The 23,511-nt window shown below is 48.6% G+C and overlaps 1 protein-coding gene across 1 annotated transcript in view; it reads right to left on the bottom strand.

Annotated features, from left to right (window-relative positions):
• E23 (ABC transporter G family member E23) overlaps nucleotides 1-23,511 on the bottom strand; it is a 140,219-nt gene that overhangs the window by 108,824 nt on the left and 7,884 nt on the right. The gene's annotated exons all lie outside the window — the stretch shown is intronic.

The raw sequence follows: 23,511 nt of genomic DNA, 5'->3' as shown, positions 1-23,511 counted from the left end.
GGGATTGTGTTCCTCGCCCGGTTATTATTATTACGGAGGAACAGAGAGGGAGAGGGAAGACGAGAGGGAGGGAGGGATGGAGAGAGAGAGAGAGAGAGAGAGAGGGCCGCGAAAAGCAGGGTTGGGAAACTGTGACCGGCTGCGAGGATGAAGTTTGAGACACGGGGACAGGTCGTGCACCTATGCTTCTTTCTCATGCTCCTTTTTCGCTACCTCCCCCTTTCCCCGTGGCTCCCGCCGCTCTTCTCTTTCCAGCTTCTCGGGCCACGATCGATATATTAACCTTCGAATCGAATTATTTCATCCGCCCGGTCTCGTCGGGCAACACTCGGCCCGGCTTGGCCAACGTTCCTGCGTGGCGGAACAATTATTTTTAACGTGTCGCTTGAACCGAACGGAGACAGAGGAGAAGAGGATTATGAACGCCTGGTATCTCGCTCGTGCCTCAATGTCTGTGAATCTTGTTGGTAGAGACGATCGGTGGTGGTGGGTTTCGGAGGGGTGCTGTGTGCGTTGGATCGAGTAATGGTAGTTTTTGGGGCAGGTTCGAGTAGGTTTGAATGCTTTACCGAGCGACAGGGTAGTTTGACCCAGTGATTCGAGAATTATTTCAAGGAGTACTACCTCGCTCTGGTGTCGGGCAAGGGTTGCTCGAAACGAGGAGCATGGGCGGGGTTGCGCTGGTCCCTCGCCAGGGGATCGACCACGACGCAACGTATAAACTGCAGCCGCGAAAGCACCATGTGTCCCATTTGCGAAAACGTGGCCGATTAAGGAATTGCGCTGCGGGGTTAACCGCGGCGACTCAGCTTTAATTGGTGATGAACGTAACGCCTCTGTGCCGCTCTAACTCCATTATTTCGATATCTATCGCGCGCGAGAACCTCCCGAGGCTAAGCGGACTCTCTATAGACATCATTCTTCGCTCTCCTGCGGGCCCTAATACCTTCTGAACGGAACCTCTGTGACACGTTCCCTACACGAGACGAATATCCAACTCCATCCCAGAGAACCACCACCCCAAGCAACTATTCTCCAGCAACTCGGACAGATTTCGGAGTAAGTTTTCGTAGATTGCTGAAATTTGAATGTCTTGTAGTCTTTAGTGATATTTAAACGTATCTCAAAGGATTCTTCGAAATTTTGAAAAATGTTGATTTTACAACTGTTTCAAGTTAAGTGCTAACTTTTTTTCGATACATTATAGCTATGGAAGTAGTAAACGGATGGAGATGACCTTCGAGGCCAAACAAGGCTGGGAATGAAAGAAAGAAACTCAATCTACTAGATAGATATTTCAATATATTTACTTCATAGTATATTACGTCCATATTATAATTTTAAATATATGTGGACATTTTTGAAAATTTATCCATCAAGGGGAAGGATAGAACTATATTCTCCTTTTTTCAGATTTTTAAAATCGCGCCCGATATTAAAAACCTGCATTCGTTTAAAATAATTGCACAAAAATGGTTAAAAAATTTTTTTTTTAAACTGAAATAATTTTTTCTTAAAACTTCAATGTCTTCTCTATAAGCACCGTAAAGCTCATCTCCATCCGTTTACTACATTCATAACTATAATGTATTGAAAAAAAAGTTAGCACTTAACTTCAAACAGCTGTGAAATCGACATTTTTCAAAATTTCGAAAAATCCTTCGAGGTACGTTTAAATATCACTAAAGACTACAGCATATTCAAATTTCAGCAATCTACGAAAACTTACTCCGAAATCTGTCCGAGTTCGCGTGGAATGTCCCCGCGAGTCGCATTGAAAGCTGCCGTCAAACATCCGAAACCCTTGCATCCCCTTCAGTCCCGGGCCGGCGAGCAATTCTCAGCCTCGTTGCAACGGTACGCAGCAGAGGAGAGGTTTCTTTTTTTCCGCAACGAGGAGACTGCGAGTGAAACCGAGGCTCCGGGGTCCCGCTCGAGTGACAATGCCTGTCACAATTTTCGAGGATTCGCAGTCCACGGGGTCGGTGGAGCGGGCGGGGTGGCGAGCGGATGGGGTCAGTCGGGCGGGGCGGGGGGAGCGAGAAAAGCCCGGGGGACCGCAGGGGCCCACACGAAACGGCGTAGCTGTTGACTCGCTGACTGACTAAACTAATGACATCGTTACTGACTGGCCTGGCCTTATCCTGCCCTCTCGCTCCCGCTCACTCTCTCCCACCCCCCCGCCACGCGGCGGTGAACGAGCCGCGGAGCGGTGCAACGCGTGCACACAGGCTGGCGGACCGGCGAGCGCGCGCACACCGATGCACTTTCACGCGGGCGCACATTCACGCAGCCGCGCATTCAGCACAGACCGCGATCACTGCCGAGTTCAACGATCCCTCGACTCGTCCCCCCTCCACCTGCCCGCCAATCCCCTCCCACGATCTTCCCCTCCCTCGCCGCTCTAGCCGTCTCTCGCTAACTTTTCGTGCCTCTTTCCTTCTCTCTCCTCCTCACTCTCTTTCGCGCTCCGACATACAGGGTGTTCTTGAATCGTCTGGCCAAACAGTATCGGGATACTCGGAGGATTGTGCGGCGGGGGGAGAGCAGATGCTCGGAGAGTCAGAAATGGTGAAATAGAGGGAAGATCGCGACGTTTGAATTTAGTGGAGATGTATCAACTGGTTTAATTCAATTAACTTGAGAAATGAAAGTGAAGAGGGCTAGCAAGTTGCAGAGAAGACAGCGGTGTCGATAAGGTTCAGGATCACTCTGTGCATCTGTCTATATCCTTTTAACCCCTTCTTTTGGAGATTCAGCTCTGCTTCCCTCCGAATGCGCGCGCCGCGTTTCCTCTTTAAGCCGGGTCCAGACCCGAATGCGTATACGCTGAGCAGGCTGAGCGCGCACGAATGCCGCATGCGGAGGGATCGAATGTGCTATTGTATCTTTCTTCGCCAACTTCTGTGCTTAGCTTAGCCCACTCCGCAGTCGTAAAGATGGTGTGATTAGCTAAATAAACTTACAGCTCAACCCTCCGAGTCATCCTGTTTACCAATACAGGGACCACAATGAAGGAAATTTCGTGAAAAATTGATTTATATCATCTCAAGCTGAATTCGTTAAGAATAGTTTCGTGTGATTTTTTAACACAACATCGAGTCGTTCAGGCTGTATGAATTAAGAACGATGAAGGGTGTAGTGAAGAAAAGAAAGACAAATTATTCAGTAAAATAGAGCTTTGAAGTCTATCATATGGTAATTGCATTATATTGTTGAAAATGTCATTTTTAGATTTTTGATTAACTGTTCATGGCAATATTAGCAATGGATTAAATTCATTCACATAGATCCATCCTTCGTGATTAAAAAAAAAAGACGCAAGTCCATACCTTCAATAATTTAGGTCATTAAAATTAATTTCTGTAGGCGGGTTTCGTAAAAATCACCGAAAGCAGGTAACTTCGAAGATTTGTATTGTTTAAACAATTTCGAATCTGCAAAAATGAGGACTTAACCCTCCCTAATTTCACATGGACTACCATATATTTCAATATTATGAAAATCCGAGACATCGAGGATTTTTAGAAAAGTATCACGTCTGCTTCTATCTTCCACGCTGAACGCAATGCACTCCAAACTTCCTTTGATGCGCGGAAGAAAACCGACAATGGTCGGCTCAGGCCATGCGCCTTCGCCGGCATTCGCGAGTCGGGTCGCATGCGCCGAGTCACCGCGAATGACACGTCCACGCTAGCATATGCGTTCACGCTCACCCTTTCTGACGCAGAAGCATGCGGTCCTGGCTACCGTTTCACCCGTCCACATGAAAATATTCGTGCGCGCTCAGCCTGCTCAGCGTATACTCATTCAGGTCTGGACCCGGCTTTATTCTCTGTCCCCGTGGTATCTCTGGTTCCGTCTCTTCCTGTCCCTCGTCCTTTCCTTTTGGCCTCCTTCCCCCCCTCCCTCGACGGCTCGCCCCCTCCCGCCGCTTCTGTTCGCCCCTCAACCGCGGCTACTCTCGTTCCTTTCCTTCTTCTTTCACCATCTTTCACGCGAGCGCAACGCTCGGTGCAGCCAAACGGGAGTGCATTCGGCGAGTGCAATGTCTGAGCACGGACGAGAGACCCCTAAAACCCCCTCCCCAGGCCACCCTTCCCCTCGCGCGCCACCACCGTTCGTCGCAACGCGGAATGGGATATATCGAGGACCGATAATGGATCTTTTCGTGGACCTCTGAGCGCGTTTCTTGAACTCTGTCGACCAGGGAAACGCTGACCTACCGAATCGCCTCGGCTTTCGCAACTTAAATGCACCGAGAGGCTGTCCGCGAGAAAGTTTCGCCATCTGAATGGTGGCGGAGCAGCTTATCCTATCGGAGCTTATTCTACAAAATCGCAACGCCACTTCTCCAATTGTCCACGATGAAACGAAGACAATCACGATTGGAACACCCACATGATTTTATTTTACCTTTTCTATCTGCCTTGAAGGAAGCTAGATTTTTTAGATGATTTCCCATCAACGAGCCAGGCGACCGTGCGCAAAAGTTGGACGCGCGAAAACGAAACTGCCAACGTTCCCCGAATGCAACGAGCGCGACGAAAAGCGAGAACGACAGGTCTAGCGTTACTAGGACAGCGGTAACAGCCTCTAGCATACCGCTAACTCCCACGTCGGATCGAATCTGATACGCGATCAGCTGCGATAAAGTTGCACCGGGCATTCCAGCCGGCGAAACTGCGCCGATGCATCCTCGTGGACGCTGCTTGGACGGTGGCTACACGCGGTTGCACCCACACGTAGCGATGGGCGCCCGAGTCTCTCTGGCTACTCGAGGTCCAAACAAATCAGGAAGAATCTCAAGGCCCCAACTCGTATCACTTACTTCGAGCACATTGAAAAACTGAGCCCCGATTTCTAATCTATTTATCTTTCTACGTAACATAGAAGTCATCCAACACGGATCAATCGAGCGGATGAAGAGTTACAAAATTCTCCAGCATTTCCCAACATTTTCAAGCGCTTCTATATAGTCTCATATAGTACGTCGAATAATTCGAAGTTGGTGGCACGATTTTGATGCGACTGAAAGTGTCTCGAAGCCATCGCTACCCACATGTCCCGTGCACCGTCTTACGTGCATAACCGCGGCACAGAGACACGTGCAAACGTGTGTCTAATAGGTGCAGGTCGATACGCTGGCTTTTCTTTCGGTGTGTGCAAGCGTATCTCGTGGAACTCTCACTTTCGACGGTGCTCGTGCGACCACACACGCACACGCCCGCCCGCGGATCAGTGTACGCGTTTGCGGCGTACATTCCGTCACATTAACGGGCCCGGAGGTTCCTCCGTCGCCCTCGAATAATATATTTTATTGCCCGCCCAGATGATTAGCTCGTACGGCGTCTATCGAACGTGGCTGGTGAAATGGAATGAGGACGTTTCGACAGATAAGTCTCTCGCGGTTGGCCCTTATCTCGCTCGAAAATACAGGAGAGCTTCGTTGCGCTCGGAGAAATCGTGGCCGCGTTGCACTGTTTTCCTTGCATTTCAACACTGTCGGTCCGAGGAAAAGCTCGTGTCTCATCTTTATACTCGGTTGAATGGAAATTTAGGAAGATACCAGAGGACAGCTTAGATCTGGCAAGGAAATCGAAAAGCTCCACTGAACTTCGATATTACACGTCTAGCAGCTGACACCCTGGATTAGTCGATGAAACGGGGAAGCTCCGTTGAATTTTACTATCATCCCTTAATTATTAGAAGCAAATTTGTCCGAAGCTCTAGTGTCATATTCATAGTCTCTTAATTTCAAGCGAATCAGTGCAATTTCTCTACGCGAGAAGTCATAAAAAAAATCGCAGTGCTGAAGATCCTAAAAGCGTAGGTAGGTACTCGCTTGGAACTCTTGGAAGTGTTGCAGCGACATGGTCGAATGGAAATCGCGACAGGGCGAAAGTGTGGCGGAATTGAGGCAGGCGCGACAATTGCCCCGCGTTTATGAGAAAATAACGATGTTCGTACGTGACACGGCCCCGAGAGGAACAGCCAGAATTGACCCCCGCGCTTAAAGGTCAGTGCGACTCGGTGGTAACGACTCGATAACCACCGTGATTGTACATATATTGCCCATCTTATCAAACGGCGCGCCGTGGGCATTAAATTCTATCACTTTCCCCCTTCGGTCGGGGTCTTTCGCCCCTTCGTCGCCTGCGCAGAGATCGTTCTCCCAGCGGAGTTCGTCGCCGACGTCGGCCATGCCGAGGAGATCGGGCGAACGTTGGCGAAACTCAGCCTTGCTAAAAGTCCAGACACGAGGGAAAAGAATATTTACTACCGACGAACATTTGGCCTTCGAGGAACAGGGAACGGATGGTGAAAAATAATTCCTTTAATAACCGGCCCTTTCGTCCATCTCCTATTAGAGAAGTTGTAGACACTTTGGAAGACATCTTTATGCACTCGCAACAGAATTTTTCGAAATTCACCGCTCGCCAGGAAAATGACTATGTGGGAACTCGGAATCCTAAAAATAGTAGCGAACGATTGGGTCGAAAGTAGGCAGCAACGAATTCAAACCGAGCGCTGAATAAATGCAAATCAGCGATGCACGGCAAACTCTTCCTTCCTACGAACGCCCCCGCAGGCCTGGGTTAGGAACTTAAAATATTGGGCTGTAACGTAGGAAACGTTCGACGTTCCAGTGGAAATAAAAATGGGAAGAGGTTCCGAACTTTACCACTGTCTTGCATTCCAGGAGAGTATTACCATAAGAAGGCTCGCGAGATTCGATGTACTTGGAAATAAATTATTCTACGTACCGCAACACCGCCAGTATCTTCTAATCCGCCCTTCTACTCTCCGTCCACATGATCCTATTACATTCGCAGACAAAGTCAGTCTTTCAACTGTCGAAAAGTGGATCATTGCACTTAAGTGCAAAGGTGTAAACGCCACCCTTTATCTATACGCAGCGACATTGCAGACCTATCTGATGGAGCGGGACATTTCGCGCGTTACAGCCCGATAAAATTGCAACACGGCTCCCAGGTTATTTCCATTTTTCGCGCACGTTTTTCGTCCCACATCACGGCAAGGCGTGGCCTTGTGTGCAGAATTTTAACCGGCGATAACTCGAGCGGGCGCGCGCGATAACTCCGATGAAAATTGCTCTCGGAGCGCACCGCGCCTTCGTTTCGAGCCACGTCGAACATCCGTATTCAAGAAGATCCGTAAAAAAATTCTTGCTTCTTGAATGCCTCGTTAATTAATGCGAGAACAATCTAGGAGCATAAAAATCTAGGGGGTCTTTGGTTTGAGATCCATGGACCCCACGCTGGATCACTTCGAGCTTAATTTATCAAGTGCTGCGCTAAATAATTATCCGCCCATTGATAGCACTCGCTGTTTTAATCAACTCTTCCATAGTCGTGTTCCAAGGAAAATGTTTTTCTAGCTAGGGAAGCGAAAGAAACGATTTTCACACCCGTTCATCACTTAATTTTATATTTTGCGATCTTCGTGATTTGCAGATTTGGAGTATGCGAGTCAGAGACGGGGGAAATGCTTATTTAAATAAAAGTTAAAAAAAATTATGCGTCATGTGTCGAATCAAGCTAGCTCGGATTAAGGGGGGAGACCACTGTAAAAAATCGGAAAAATCGATCTTTCTTTTTCCCATTTTCTGATAGACGTATGTTTCAAGAATGTTCTCTCCAAATTTTATGAAGAAATTCGCAAAATTGATGGAGATATAGTGTTTTCCGAAACGGATTCATGAATTTGATTGAAAAAAATTTTTTTTTACCCTTCAACATTTACATATTAACTATACTAAGCAATACACTGATTTACTTGCGTTGTTTAGTTGAAATAAATTCCCGAAAACGCTCTTACTTTTCGGACCATTACAGTGGTCTCCTCGCTTAAAGAACGAATGACGAATAATTTTTTCATCTTTTATTCGTTATTCGAAGTTTTATTTAAATAAAAATTTTCCCCACCTCTGATTCGAGTATTCTAATAAAGCTGATATTAGAATGTAATATTTAAATACCGCGATACTGATAACCCTCGAGACATTTCATACTTCATCTCACAGAACCCTTCCTAATTACAACCAAGTACTTGCTCCGTCTCACCCCCGCCGCCCTTACTCATCAGATATTAGGTGCACCGAGCGCAATCAACCCAAGAAGCAAAGACTCCAGCCAATGAAAACCCTCTTCGCAACAGAACAATGATCCTCTCCCGCGGTCCTCCACCCGAAGCCGGATTAGGCGTCTCGAAAACGAATTTCGCGGCGCGAATAAGAACCGAACTCGTCTCAGACGGCTCGCTGTGGAATTATCGGCTTTATTGCTTCCCCCGATCGATTACTTGTCGCATCACGCCCGACGGGAATGAATCTTTCGGCTCTAGCCACCGGCGGAGCCCCGCCGGGCCTGATGAGCCTGCATTCCGTCTTCGACCTCGTAAACAAACGTTTTACGATCCCCCGCGGCAGGGCCCAAAGCCCCGTGGCACACCATCCAACCGAAGTTTCAGCAGTTGGCCGTCGTTGCAATAATCGTGTCAGCGGGAACATTTATCGCCTCCAGCTGGGCGGCTTTTGGGCAGGCGCGTTCGCCAGGCGCGCAGAGATGTCTGTCGCGACGCGAAAACGATCAGGGTGCGTGCCCCGCGCGCGCGCTCTTCCCTGGTGCTTCTTCTAGCAGCCTGAAGATCGCGGAACGCCTTTTCCACGGTGACGCAAGGCGGCTCGCGCCAACTACTAGCGTTCGAGGCTCGTAACGGCCACGGTGAAAGGATCGACGGTTTTCGGGGAGCCCGTGGACCCACTTTCCGGAAAAAATATAGCGACGACGAAATGGAGAGGACGTTGCGCAACTCGGGTACGCGATCTGCGTAGCGGCTGTGATCTCTGCCGCGGGAAGGCTGGCATTTTTGCGCGCCACTGCGGTGGACCCGGAGAGAGGCCCAGCGTGGCGGGCCTCTCGACCCTCGTGCAGACGCCGGACGGGACAGGGTGGAATTGGGCGAACCTGTTTGAAGTACGCTGTATGTACTTCTTTAGAGAGAAACTTCAGTTGGATGGTTGAGGCAGACTTTGAATCGGAATGGTTCTTATTGCTGGTTGCTCGAAGAGAGTCGACATTGGGGCGAGGTTATTGCAGGATTTGGTGTAGGGGAAAGTGACATCTCCGAGTTCTGTTACACGAAATAGCTTCTTCGTGGGGGAATCCTCAGGTATTGTAGAAGAGGTTGAATCATTCCTGGGGCACTGCGTTGGGAATGAGACAGATGAAGACAGAAGAGGGGTCAGAAGCTGTGTATATATCTGTGCGAGGAGAGACACTTTGTCAGGGGGTGGTGGAAGGAGGATCTGGACCATTTGTCCAGTGAGAAGTAGGACTGGTGTGTGAAGGGTCGATCGTATCAAAGGAAGTTTTCCCGATTTTCTCAGTCGTGTACGCCGACGAATCTGCAGTTCTTTCGGGCAAACGAGACACTTGGCTGCCGCTACGCTGTCTATATATCTATATAGAGGCTCTTACATGCCGGAGACCGCCTCGCGCCCGTACAGAAATAGCCTCAGAGCCCGATGTCGGAGACGTGTTATGCGGTGTATCGCCTGCTCGAGAGGCCACGCTTGCTTTTCCCGCGATCCTGCATCCCTGTGCACCATCTTCGCGCGGGCGCTGGAGATTTGGGGGATCGAGAGTGGCGAAGAGGGGATTTCACTGCGATTAGACGGGCCTGGAGAACCCGAGGAACCGGGAGGGCCTAGGGAACTTGGGAAACTTAGAGGCCGAGGGAAACCCAGAGGATCCAGAGAGCCTGGAGGAACACGGGCAACTTGGGGAGCTCGGAACACTTGAAGGAGTAATATCCAAAGGATCTAAGGAACCTCGAAGGATATAGGCAACTTGGGGAGCTCAGGAAACTTGAAGGAGGGATATCCAGAGGGTCCACAGAACCTCAAGGAATATAGGCAATTTGGGGAGCTCAGAACACTTGAAGGAGTAATGTCCCTAGAGAATTTAGAGACCATCAAGGGATATAAGCAACTTGTGAACTTAAGAAGACTTGAAGGAGGGGTATCCAAAGGGTCCACAGAACCTTATAGAGATACCAGCAACTTGGGGAGCTCTAGAACCTTTGCAAACGAAGGGAACCAACCCAGAGGATCTATAAACCCCAAAGAAACCAGCCCCCGTGGGGAACTCAAACAACCTAAAATTCACAACAATAATAACGAAAAGGTCCACCAGTCGACCAACAGCGACTACAATGGATGTCGCCTCTCTTTCCGCCTGCTCGTCATGCCTCGACAGTAAAAACAGAAAGCACATCGTTGCAAAAGCAGTTATGAAACCCAGCTGGCAAAAAAGCTCCAACTAATCGGGTTTAATGGCGACGGCGTATCGGCGAACAAATCGTGTCATTGTTTCGAAGCGACAGCATTGTGCGCCGTATTGAAACGCACGCTGCGTGTATCGGACCGAGGAAACTGGGACGGCAACAACAGCGATAACAAAGAAGCCACTGCAACACTCGCGTGCAACCATATTTTGTATATATATATATAAAATATATATACATGTACATATTATATGGCCGCACACGTTTCTTTACGACGTGCAGGTACAGTAGGCGAACTACACCCGTATAAGTTCCACCGACTCTGGCGTAATTGGCTACGACGATTGGCGGATCGACTATGCCGAATGTGTGACAAAAATGAAACTCCTCGAGTTATTGCTCCTCCATAGAGTTTAGTACCTCGCTGCGTCGATACCGCGCGCCTGTGGTATTTCTACTTGGCAGTGCCCCTATTCGATCTTCCATATTCAAATCCACACTAAAGCAGCTCCACTCTCCATGACACTCAAATCAATAGTTCAAAGGCACATACGTATACTCACCCTTTGAAATCTGATGCCACTTAGGAGCAAAGCTACAAATATCAATCATCACAAGCAGGTATGTAGGCAGATCATCAGGATACACCTCGACAAATCCCACCAGCAAGAGACACACTCTATTCCCCCGCCCCACAAGCCTGCCAAGATCGCGCTTATCCCTCCGCGGAATGATGAAGGGAATCCCATGCAGGAAACGCGAGGATCCCGAATCCTCGATTGCTAATCCGTAGCCAAGTTTACGGCGCATAAAAGCCGCGAGAAGTATCCTCGTGGAAACGAGTGGCGGCCGTATCTCGGCCGTTCGACCAAAGAACCTCTCGAGGTTTTAGGAGAGGAACTACACGGCCACGCGGTATATATCACGAACGAGGGAGAAAGTTTCCATTCCTCGTTTCGAGCCCCTCGACCATCGCACACACGCGAACAAACCCACGGAGAGAAAGAGGCAGAAAAAGAGAGGTCGAGGAAGACAGTCTTATCGCGAGACGAACTGGCGGATAGAGGACACAGAATGCGCGAGAGAGGAGAGGAGAGGAGATGAGAGAGAGAGAGAGAGAGAGAGAGAGAGAGAGAGAGAGAGAGAGAGTGGAGAGCGGCGCCGGTCATTGGCCCGTTGACGCAGGTATATACACCAACGCCTAACGGAGTGTACACGTCCGTGTTATGTACTTGCATTCGCCGAGTCAAGGATGCGATTTGCATACGGTCATCGGATGTCTCTACGTTCGCACCGCGGAGGCCCCGACGACGTCTGGTATTCGCTCTCTGTCGTTGGCCCGTTCATACGACACACGCACGCGGAATAAAAGAGAAACAGCCACCGTGCTGCGTCCCAACTGACCAACACCGAGCGCAGAAATGTCCCCCGCGCTGTTCGCGCTACGCGTAATCGTAATCAGTCAAGGGGACCCCCCCTCCGGGGCATTATTCTTCCTGTCGCGTACACCCCCGCGGAGTTCTTTTCCTCCCCCTCTGCCAGTGCTTTCTCTCTTTTTATTTCATTGTCTACTTGGTTTCTCTCCGCTAGCTTTCCTTATCGCGGTGGATGGTTCCTTGCGGCGGTGGGTTCGTTAACCCTGGCACGACAGTGTGCTTTCTACTTTTGGAGGGCATCCGACCACTTTGGGGTTCCTTTAAATTTGAGGGTGAAATTTCGGAGTTGATGTTCCAGCGTCGGTTCACACGTTCGTGGAGAATATTGAAATTTTCCTGGGTCGCCGGCGAAGCTGGTGTCGGGGGCAGGGTTGAGATCGATGGTTCTGAAGGATTCAGGGGAACTGGGGTGGAGGAGATGAATGATGGATGTTGTAGATGTTGCGAGGGTGGTTGGGTTTTCGGAAGATTTTTATCGATCTGATCGGCTGTACGGTTCGCGTACCACCCTGGATAGAGCGCGAACTTTGGAGACGTGTCGTGTAAATGAGCGGATCGTGTGGGACGCGGCGCGACAATTTTAGACGCGACACCGAATTTAACGGCGCCATATGATGATATCGTAAATCGTCAGAGAAGCAGCGCGAGCCTGCCGTCATAATTTCATTTCCATTCTGCTATTGGTGCTGGATAACGAGGGGGCTCTTGGGGTCGGGGGAACCTAATCGTAATATCGGGAAAGCTGACAGTAGAATCGATGAATATATCGTGGGTATAACTCATGTCTTTGCGTGATTTGATACATAGGTATTGACTCACTGTGCTTCACCAGTAAACCCACAGCAAAATTTCACACAGAGCGCAGACATCTTCAAAACATCCCACCCCATCAATTTAGTCCTACTATATAGTACCATTTCCGAAGGTATAACTTTCGAATTCATTAAGAGGGTAGGTTACCCTCGAAATTTTCGAAAATTGGATTTTAGGACGTTTGCATATTCAGCCAGCTACACCTTTTCTACGTACTTTAAGCGCAACCGGGCTCCCAAATGCCAAAAATTGAAGGAATTGCAGTAAAAAATGTACGAGCCTCCACGTGAGCTCGGATAACGATGTTAAAATCTAAACGCGATTTCCCAGAAACTTCGTTTTCCAAATGGTGAACATAAAATCTCGAAAACCACTCCAACGATTTGAATGAAAATTTTCAGGGAGCTGCAGGAAACTATTCCTACCAAAAAGGATAAAATCAGAAACATCAACATGAAGATTGTATTAATTTGTTTATCAAAATGTTGCAGATGATGGAAACCATCTTACAGATTATAAAAATGCCTTTACTTTGTGTTTTAGATAATTTACCTGTCCGGAATCGTGTTCACCATCAAACAGTGTATCGCGTACACGCTCTCACGTTTATATTTAAACTTTTTTCCCTATAAGTATATTTAAAATTTCCTTTTTGCACGTTAAAGTCAACGAAATGACGCTTAAAAATTGAAACAAAAATTATCCCTATATTCATTTATTACTTCAGAATATACGTTTAAAGAGGCGCCTGATTTTGGGCTGTTGAGGGTAACCTACCCCGTTAAGAACTTCCACAAGACACTCCAAGCGCCCACGTCCACCACGAATCACCTCTGGCTTTTCCAAAATTCCTCAAGAACCCCTATCTACCGATTTCAAGTGTACCAAAAGAGCCATTCCCCTCTCCTTCAAAACACTCCGTCCATATTACCAATCGACACCTAGTGCCATATAACCATATAGCTCGCCGAATTCGGCGGAGTTACACTTTCGAATTTGGCAGTCGCGGAACGTGACTTCCGTTTCTCGGCTCGCCGCCGTCCTTGGCTCCGCTTGATCCTCGCGGGCCTCGGAACGGAAGGCGTGCACACGCGCGGCGCGGCGCACGCCGCTCGTGTAACAACCGGCGATAGATAACTATAATAAACCCGCCGCGAAGAGTGGAGTGGCTCGCGTGAGGTAGGTCAGCGTCCCGCGCGCCGCAGGAATCCCTGGCACACTCCTATTTCTTTCCCGAATGCCGTGTCGAATTCGAGACTGTTTCGGGGCCACCGCTGCCCTGTCACTTTACACTTTAGAGTCTTTAGACGCTCCGAGTGGGTCGAAATTCGAGGCGATCGAGAAGGCTCGAGACCTCAAGCATTCGAAGAGGTCACAATGCGAGCTCTAGTCTTCGTCGTTGCAGTAGCAGGTACGAAATAAGAGAAAGAGTCGAATTAGAAGATCAGAGAGACCATGAAGTTCCTTTCTTCCTATGCTTTATGCAAACAGAGTCTGCCAAACCCACAGTGCCCAGAAGAATTTTTTCCTCGCAGTGCCTCCGGACACCGTTCCCCGGTTGGTCGGCGTAGAAGCGCGTGTCCCGTCTCGGACGAGTTATTAACCATAAATTTGTTCCACGGCTGCGTGGCGCATCTCTCGTCCCCTGAATAAGAAGCGCCTCGAACAAAAGGCAACTGGTCGGCATTGTTCGTCGGCTGCACCTTGTGATTTTCAGGGGAGCCCCGCTCCCTCCCCGTCCGCGCCACTCGTCGTGACGTGATTCCGTCTTAAACGAGGCATTTGCATTCCTCCCCTCGCCGGGACGTGCTCTTCTCGTCGTCCGATTTAAGAACGGAATATATGCCCGCCCCTCTCCCCTGCCTCGTTCCAGCACCAGCCACCCGGGGACCTGACTCCTGCCCCTCCCGCCGCGGAAACGAGTCCCCGAGACAGTAGAGAGAGCCGCGTGAGGCAGGTCAGGCGTCCTCGGCCACCGGGGAATGATTCATTTTCAGAATGGACTTCATCGAGGCATTTGCATGCCCCGTGGATAGCACGGCTGCCCTCCACTGTCTGCGAATTGTGTCGCGCTACTTTTACTCTCCGTCCACTTTGCTCCTTTCGTTCCTGGGGGGAGGGGGGAGAGAGAGCACAATTTTCCAATTGCCCAAAGTGGAGGAGGCGGCGAGGGGACTTGGGCCCTATTAGCCTGATGATTCGAGGACTCGTGATTTTCGGTGACCATGAGCTTTAGCGAGCGTCCGTTTTGGTGCTTGCGAGTCAGGTAGTTGTGGATCGGGGCTGTTGCGTGCTCGAGTATTCCTGAACTTGGGCAGTGGCGGTTCCAAAAGTGGAAGTAAGACTCGCGAATGAGGATTCTATGGTGGTTCTGCGGAGCTAGTAGGCTGGGTTTGTGCGCGTGGAGGCGCAAGGTATTTTCTTTATTACAGAGAAAATCATCCACTAACGGAAGGCATCGCTCCGAAGCGGGTCAGTGTCACTCTCACGGGAGAGATCACTCCTCGTACCCTTCACTCGAGTCGGGCTTGACGAAACTATTAAAATTCCGAGTAATCACCGAGTGTCATCTGCGCTGACCATCGGAGAAACGAATCCAAGGTGCAGCCTTCCTCTTCCCACGGCCACCCGAACGAATTTTTCCATCTGACCGAGCTGCAATTTTCCTTGCAAATAAATATATAAATCGCGGTGTCTGTGAAATGTAATACCTAGTGATTGGACAGCAAAGCTGAAACGATAGGCTACCGAAGCTTTAGAAACTGGAGTGCTTGTTTTAGAAAACAGAAAAATGCTTCGGACCATGCGCCATTAAACGAGCTCCTTTATGCAGCTCGGTCAGTTAACCCGTCCTCATTAATTCGCATCTCGATTCAGCGAGGAAAGTCCGTGTCTGGCTTTCCGTCTCCATTTCCCGCATCCATAATCAAATGCTAATTCTGCCCCTCGAAAATAGTATCAGATTCCATCGCGACAGCGTCGGTTATATTTAAAAAAAAAGCGAAGATCCAAGGTTTCGACACGTTTCGGTAACTTCTATACTGCCTACCTACGTTTCCCTGTCTTAGAAGCAAAACCCTTGTTTTAACAATTAACCAACACATTACTACTCCAACAAGGCTCCTTTCGCTACGCTTCGCAGTAAAATGGAATAATTTCTAACCTCCAGTAAACCTATTTCTAGATACAGATTGGACGATCAACATTCACTAGGAAGCCCTGAAAAGTCTAAAGGATTCTTTGCACTGTTGTATACACAGTGATTAATATTTTCCGTGCCTCTGTCTCAATATTACTCCGGAATGAAGCGATCGAAAATTACAATCCCCCGCGGAACGCCGCGTCGCTTCGGACACCTGCAGGTGGCCATAAATAATCGCGGCCAAGCAGCACCGGCGCGTATATCATCCCCTTAACCATGATAAGTCCGCGATGCATCTGCAATCGGGGCCAGACGTGCCTCTTTCACGGTACTGACAAAGCGCGCGAGTGGACGATAAAACGAAAGAGCTGGGAAACGAATAAACGAAACGGCAGGGAGGGAATATCGGCGCGGAGTTTCATCGCGCTCGCCGCGTGCTCCGAGAGGTATCGGGGAATTATCTTGATCAAAACTGGATCTGTTCGATATAATAGCGGCGCGAGCGCGGCAAGGCGAGGCGAGGTCCAGGGTCCTTGGAAGTAAACGCCAACGTGCGCTCTCGCTCGGGTTACATTGTACGGACGCGGCCAGACTTCTGATTACAAGGCTGGATTGTACGCGCGGCGAGTAAATAGAAACGGACTCGGTGGATGCAGGTTCAAGAACGGCCCTGATTGTATCGAATTTATATGCATTAACGCGGCAGCCATGAATGGAACACACGGTGTAAACAAAGCGTGCACGCTCGGCTGGCGAACGTGCATACTTGGCATGGGAGAATCGATTCGAGTAGTTTAGATGGAAAAACGGAGACACTCGGGGCAAAGTAGCAACGAAAGGAACGAACGGAGGGAAAGGAAGATCGTAAGTGATCACGTGCTTGGCGTGCTAGCGGAGCTCCTGAATAACTGTGGATGGCTGCAAGTGGGATAGGATATTTTGGCTCCGTGAGAGTTAAGTTTAAGGAGGAATCCTACTTTATGGGCTAAAAACATAGCAAAATTTAGGATTTTTTTTTTAAGAAACTAGCATTTCGATTCATCTGAAATTTGGACCATGTTTTTATGCATCCTTGAAGAAGTTGCAGTATTTTTTTTATTCATTTTTAATAACAAATATAGGAGTTATGCATCACGCCGCGCAAAATCGTCGTTTGCTGGTGATATTTACCTTGCAGGTAATCTGAAATAGAACAATGAAACGGCGTTTTACTTTGTACATATGTAGCTTCAATTTTATGAACCAGAATACCGCTAAGTTTTGTATTTCTTTTGTTACGTAAGAAAATTGGCGCAAAATTGGACCGCAAAAATTAAAGGTTCAGACCTTACAGCTTGAAAACTCTCCACACAGCTCGATAAATTATTTTTGTTTTTTGCTGGTTCATCAATTGCAAGCTACATATGTATACAATAAAACGCAGTGTCATTTTTCTGTTTCAGATTACCTGGTAGATAAATATCATGCACACCAACGGACGACGAATTTTGCGCGGCGTGGTGGTCGATCATGCACAACTACTATATTTATGGTTCAAAATTAATAAAAAAAAAACCTACAGCTTCTTCAAAGATGCATCAAAACATGGTCCAAATTTCAGATGAATCGAATCGGTGGATTCTTAAAAAAAAAATCCCAAGTTTTGCTATGTTGTTAGCCCAAAGAATAGGATTCCCCCTGTCAAGAAGTTGAATAATTGAAAGGAGGATAGGTCCTTTGCTAAGAGATACCATGTATTAACCATTAATTATGGTGTAGGCATTGTCTGAGGTCCATCGTCTGCTTCGAGCATCAATTACAGCACGATACTATGGTAATATAGCACGATTACATATTAAAGAAAGAATAGAACCATCTGGTAATCCTATTACTACCCTCCTCACTTATTCGGTATGCTTTTCATATCGCCAAGTTCCCCATATTAAAAAGGGAATAGAACGTTCCAACAGACTTAGAAGTCCAAGTGCCATTCGGGATATGGAATGGAGCAATAATCGTCTCGCTGGTGCTATCAATTTTTCCTTCCTCATGGACCTCTGCCACAGATAACGAGAGCTTGCCAATATGCCTAACACCTCGTCCCGATTAGCTAAAAAGTGGGACAGGTGATCCTCAATCCCAGGAAATTCCATTCATTAGTCGAAAAACAGAAGCCCGATCGCCTGCTTTATCATACCACTTAGATAAAACTTGAGATACGTCAATAATCGTTTGCCCTCGTTACCCTCGATCCTCAGAAATTCTGTTCGCTAAACGGAGAGGAGAATCCGATCCTAGAATACCTCGATAATCACGTGTCAACCACCTCGAATATTTTCAGCTCCATAGAACCCAATACCTCCCCATATCACGCTGATAAACTTTGATACTGTCCCCAACTATGACACTAAACGGAGGTCAGAGTTCGCTTCGCCCAAGGGCCATTCCCCGCGAAATCGGTCACATTTTGGAGTAACATTTCCGATTTTGCTGAAGCAATATGTTGTAGTCTTTACTGATAGACAATCGTATCTAGGTTTTTCAAATTTTTAAATAATGCACTGCTATTATAAAATTGCATATGTTCGGAAGAATTGCAAAATACGGTAAATGGTCAAAACTTCTTTCTTTTTCAGCGAAATAATTTTTATTAGGTGCACTTATATCTCCACTGTAAGCACCCCAAAGCTTGTTTCTATCAGTTGTCCAGTTCCACAGTTATGATTTATTGAAAAATGGTCAACACTATACTTCAAAAAGCTGTAACCTCCGCAATTTTTAAAATTTTGAAAAATCCTTCTAGACACGATTATATATCACCAAAGCCTACAACATATACAAGTGTCTCAGCAAAATCCGAAACGGTACTCCAAAAACCGTCCGTTTCCGCGTGGAACGACCCGCAATCATTTCCATTGAAAGCGATTATTTTTCTGAACCTCACGCCACTCGAGCCGTTCAGGCGAATGCTCGAAAGAAGACAGCTACTAAAACCCGTCCACCGTTTCCCTCCACGCAGGGATGCAACAATGCGTCTGCGGAGTTCTGTGAACGAGCGACCCGAGACAATGCGTGTATCGCAACGCAGAATCGATTTTCGATGGGAGCACAGGCGACCGTTTAGCGGATATTCTCGCCGAACTCGTGCGTCCGCTGGCCCCCGCCTGCCACTGTAGGATCCGTGACTGACAACTCGGAAATGGTTGATCGACCGATGGCGGGGCGCTCTGGCCTTACGACCGTCGTTCAACTTTCCAGACAAAGTCTGCCCAGCAACGACCGTCGCGCTGCAACCGCGGCCAAACCACTGTTGAAATCCACGCTGCACGACTGCAGGTGGCTGCAGAAGCAGCGCTACCGAGGGCGGTTATAAATCAAACAATTGCATCTTTCATGCAAGTGGAGCACAGCGAGCTGCCTTGAGTCATTGAGTCTTCGAGAGCTCCATTGACTGCGGCCAGAAGCAGCGATCGCTCGGGAATATTCATAACGGAGAAATTATAGGCTGTCGGGGGACTTATTATTCATAAATCATTCCATTATTTTCCTGATCGCGGCACGAACGCGACTAACAGCGCCGCTTGCATTCCCGATCAGTTACATACGTACTTAGAAGCCGGCTAAACTCCGCCGCAGCGATTTCCATTCGAGGCAATCAATGTTATTCTAAGACTCCGCATAACGAAACGGTATTTACGCATTAACTCGGGGACTGCGAAGCTAGACTGTCGCTCCGGTCTGGAAATGTACGACGTAGCGCTGAGACTCGCCTAGCGTCGAAACTTTGCGGAAAGATTTTCTTCGCAGAAGAAAATATAGCGGGACGGCGATCGAGGGAATCTCGATACGATAGCGGCTGAAGAATGCAAGGATCGTGCACGCGACTCGTCATTGCACGGTGAATTAGACGCGGAGCTGATAGGCCAGTCAAGGACGAGCTGGCTGCCAAGGAGAATAGCGCAATTTTTCTAGGCTATTGATTGCGTCTACCGAATATAGGGTAATATTCAATCTACTTAATGGCACGGCTGCCTGCGTGCGCCGTCCTCGATTTCATCTCACCGTCGCTGGAATACACCGGGCCTCGCCGGCCTTTTTTTCGTTCCACTTTCGCGCCTAAGCATAAACGCTCTCCTTGTGCCTTCGCGCGGCTGCTCCTCCTCCTTTTCAAGAACGACCAAAAAAAAAAAGGCACTTCTTTCCTTCGACAATTAACGCCTCTTCCGCCGCGCGATCCTCGATGCGTCGGGCTCGGAACGGGGCACCGAAAGCGGTGTAAGGCGATTATTCGTGCGCTGTATTTGAAAAGGATGGCAAGAACGGCGGCAGCCTCTGTTTCGCGGGGCGAAGTTCCCAAAGTTCAAAGGGAGACGAAGCGGTGAAAGCTTATTCAGTAATTTCGATCACGAGTGCAAGAATGCACCGCGAGTACTGCCGAGTTCCTCGCGTCCACCAGAAACGGATCGTGTTTTGAATGCGGCGCGGCGACAAGTAGGGGAAACCCAGTTATCGAGGGACTTTTATGGAGAGGCGAGGTGTCTTTCCAAGTACGTGGATCCCTCTCGTTCGCGGCGCGGCGCGAAAAGCCGAGTGATAAAACTTCTTCGCCAGCGAGACAGAAGCGGGGAGGAGGTGATCCGCTCCGATCATACTAAACGGGCGGCGACATTCAGAATGCTAGCGGAAGGGGATGGAAAGTGGATTTTAAATGCAAAGTTTCCGCGAGCGCCGCGCGGAGGGAATGATGCGTCGCGGCGGCGACGGGTCGTATCGAAACGCGCGTGTGACGCGAGGAAATCATGTCATCGCGCAAGAAACCGTTGAAAGTCCAGCGCCGGCGAGCGCACGTATCATCGAGGTTAGAAAATGCTGGAAAGGAGCAAGAAGCCGACGACACCGGGGGCTTTTCTTCCTTCTCGGGTGCACGCCCGGCTAAGGAGAACGCGAGAACGTGCAGCGAGTCCCTTCTACTGGGTCAGGCGCGGGGGAAACTGGAACAGTTTCATCTGCAGCCGGAAGACTCGATTTTTCTGCCGAGGTGAAACCACCGATTTTTCTTTCGATCGGCCGTTTCTAGGCCGGAGGTGTAACCTACGCCTATATTTACCAGCGATACTGGCGCGTAATGGCAATCGGAATAGATACCATCCGCGCGGATCATTAGAAATCGCCGCGCATACGATTCTGCGGCTTCTCGGAGCATCGCCGCGCGTCCTCTCTTTGTCGCGGACCGGTGATTTGGTCGTGGGAAAGAAGGACAGTGTCCTTGTTACGAGGAGGACTCAGCTCGAAGGGAAACGAGTGGTAAGACGTGGAATTTACTATCCGAGGAAGATTCGGAGCACTGGATATCAGGGGTATAGAGGATAATTGTCGAATTAAATATCACTGTCCTATCACCTAGAAAATTCAAACTTCTTCGACCGCTACCCTTGGGAAAATTGTATTCGCCAGATTTGCGGCAGAGGATTTCAGCTCGGACTCAAGAAATAGAAGACCGGGAAGGGTATGATTAGAATTCCAATCGGCCGCTGCAAATACCCACGAATCCCTAGCTCCGGCGAAAGCCCAAAGACCCACCCCTCCGAGCTGGCGCGTCCCGCGCCAGTTTCGATATCGATTGGCTGGTAGCGGGCGCTGATAACGCGCAGCAGATAAAGGGAAAGTTATCAGCCGCGGGGTTTGTACGTAAAACAAAAGCGCGCGAGCTTGATTTACGGGCGTGATTCTCGAAAGAATCGAGCACCAGCGGGCCCACATCCGCGAGGCTCGGCGATAACGCGACTCGCGGTGCTTTCGCGGTTTGTTTACAGTTTGCTAAGACGCCCGACGATAGCAGGATTGCCCGGTGCGTTCACACCGATAAACCAGCTACCAATCATCACAGACTCTGAGGTCTTGGCGCGGACGATTTTTCATCTTCCAGGAATCCATCGCGCGGGGAGCACGAAACTGCACCGCGGTTTTCTCGCGGCCCGTCCACGTCTCCATTTCGGGGCCTCGCGGAGCGAACCAGGCTTCGAGACCCGTGGAAAGGTAATCGATACCTCGAAACGCTTTCGAAACGAAGATCCCAATAGGGACAGGCTCGAAGAGGGCTGGAACGCGATTTATCATTTCCGCGAACCTCGGCGATATCCCGCGACGAGTTCCGCTTTCGTTTCCAACACCAACGGGAAGGTGCTGGGTACGAGGATGAAAAGCAAGGGTCTCGTTAGTCGAGAATGCTCCCTATGGGAAGCTGCGGAATTTGCGAGTTCTGTAGCTTCGGGTTTAGAAGTCACCTATTTGAGAGCGGTACTGGGAATGATGTACATAAATCTGGTGTTGCTTTCGCTATGAAATCACCGTGAATTCGTGGCTTCGCTACTGAACTCTATCAAACTATTGAAAGATCGCTACGAAGCGTAACACGATCATAAGCGTCGCAAAGAGCTGCCGAGATGTAGAAAGGATTTTGAAGAGCGTACCTAAGCACCACGTCTGAACGTAAATCAGAGACGCGCCAGTCTATTTTTCAACGACAATGCGCAGCAAAGGGGGAAAGCCGATGGCTTAATGAACATGTTCGTCATTGTTGACCCGCCGATGAAGAGACAGAACAAAGACGAGACACGATCAAACAAACACGTGCGCAAATAACTATACGCGGCGTTCGTTGAATCTCGCCGCGAATAAACAGTCGCGGGCACAAATAACGTTGTTGAACGGTGGCGGTCGATAAAGAGAGGCGACACGGTGCAACGACCAACGAGAGGGTATCGGCGATTTCGAGGCGCGAAGAAGGTCGCCGGATCGAACGGCAACGCGAAATAATTGAATTTCGTGACACGGGGAAGGAAGGTCGCGAATGTTATTGCAATGCGGACGGTTGTCGCTAATTCCGCCGCGCCGCGACTCGCGTTGGCCGGCGGTGATATTTCTTTTTACGAGGCGAACGATAAGGGGGCCAGCGGCGTGTCTCGCCTCGGGGTTCTTTCGAAACAGAGCGACTATCAGTCGCGATAAGGGATTTAACGGCCGTGCGCGCACAGACGACGTTAATTGCCGTCGTGATTTCTTGCTTTTCCCTTTGTACCCGACACTCTTGCTGAAAGAAACCACTCGGATTCGATGGTCGAAGAAAAGGGACCCCCGCGTTCGGATTCTTGGGTATTTCTCCGCAATTTTTAATTAGAACGCGCGAAGGTTTTGCTGGGGATTTAAGGATAAATTTTTTACGGCGACTTGGGGTAATTTTATTAATCTTTTTTTGTGGTATATATAATTTAATACCGTTTCAAAATTTCAATAGAGAACAGTTATCTCTAATATAGTTTTTTTTTTAAACTAGTTGACGATGCCTCGTTCAATATTTAAACTCAGAATTCCGCAGAAATATTAATTTCTCTTTTCAAAAATAAATTTCTATGCAATATCATCCCTTTCATTAGTGGCTCATTTTTTTAAGTGGCGCGATTAAGACTCTTAGTCGCAAGAAATTTAAAAATTCCACAGAATATCCTTCCTCTTGATTAGCTAAGAAATTATTGAAGTTCGTACCTTAAGGGGAGGTTTCGGACTAAAAATCTATTTTTTTTTTTATTTCATTTTTTGAATGTTCAACGTTTTAGGAATATGTGTTTAGAAGGATTTTCTGAAATTCGTAAAATTTGAGTAGCGGCAAATGCATGGGTAACACCAGGCCACTCGGCACTCGCGTAAAACTTTAAACGCGTTTTTCACGAAACAGTGTTCTCAAAATCGGTGAAACCTGTGTCTCCAAAAGTTAGTACCCGATTCGACTGAAACCTTTTTTATTTTGAAGATTATACTTCTGCCTCGGGGGTA

Source organism: Andrena cerasifolii, chromosome 8, assembly GCF_050908995.1.
Source record: "Andrena cerasifolii isolate SP2316 chromosome 8, iyAndCera1_principal, whole genome shotgun sequence".
NCBI lineage: Eukaryota > Metazoa > Arthropoda > Insecta > Hymenoptera > Andrenidae > Andrena > Andrena cerasifolii.
This window is presented reverse-complemented; position numbering and strand designations above follow the sequence as displayed.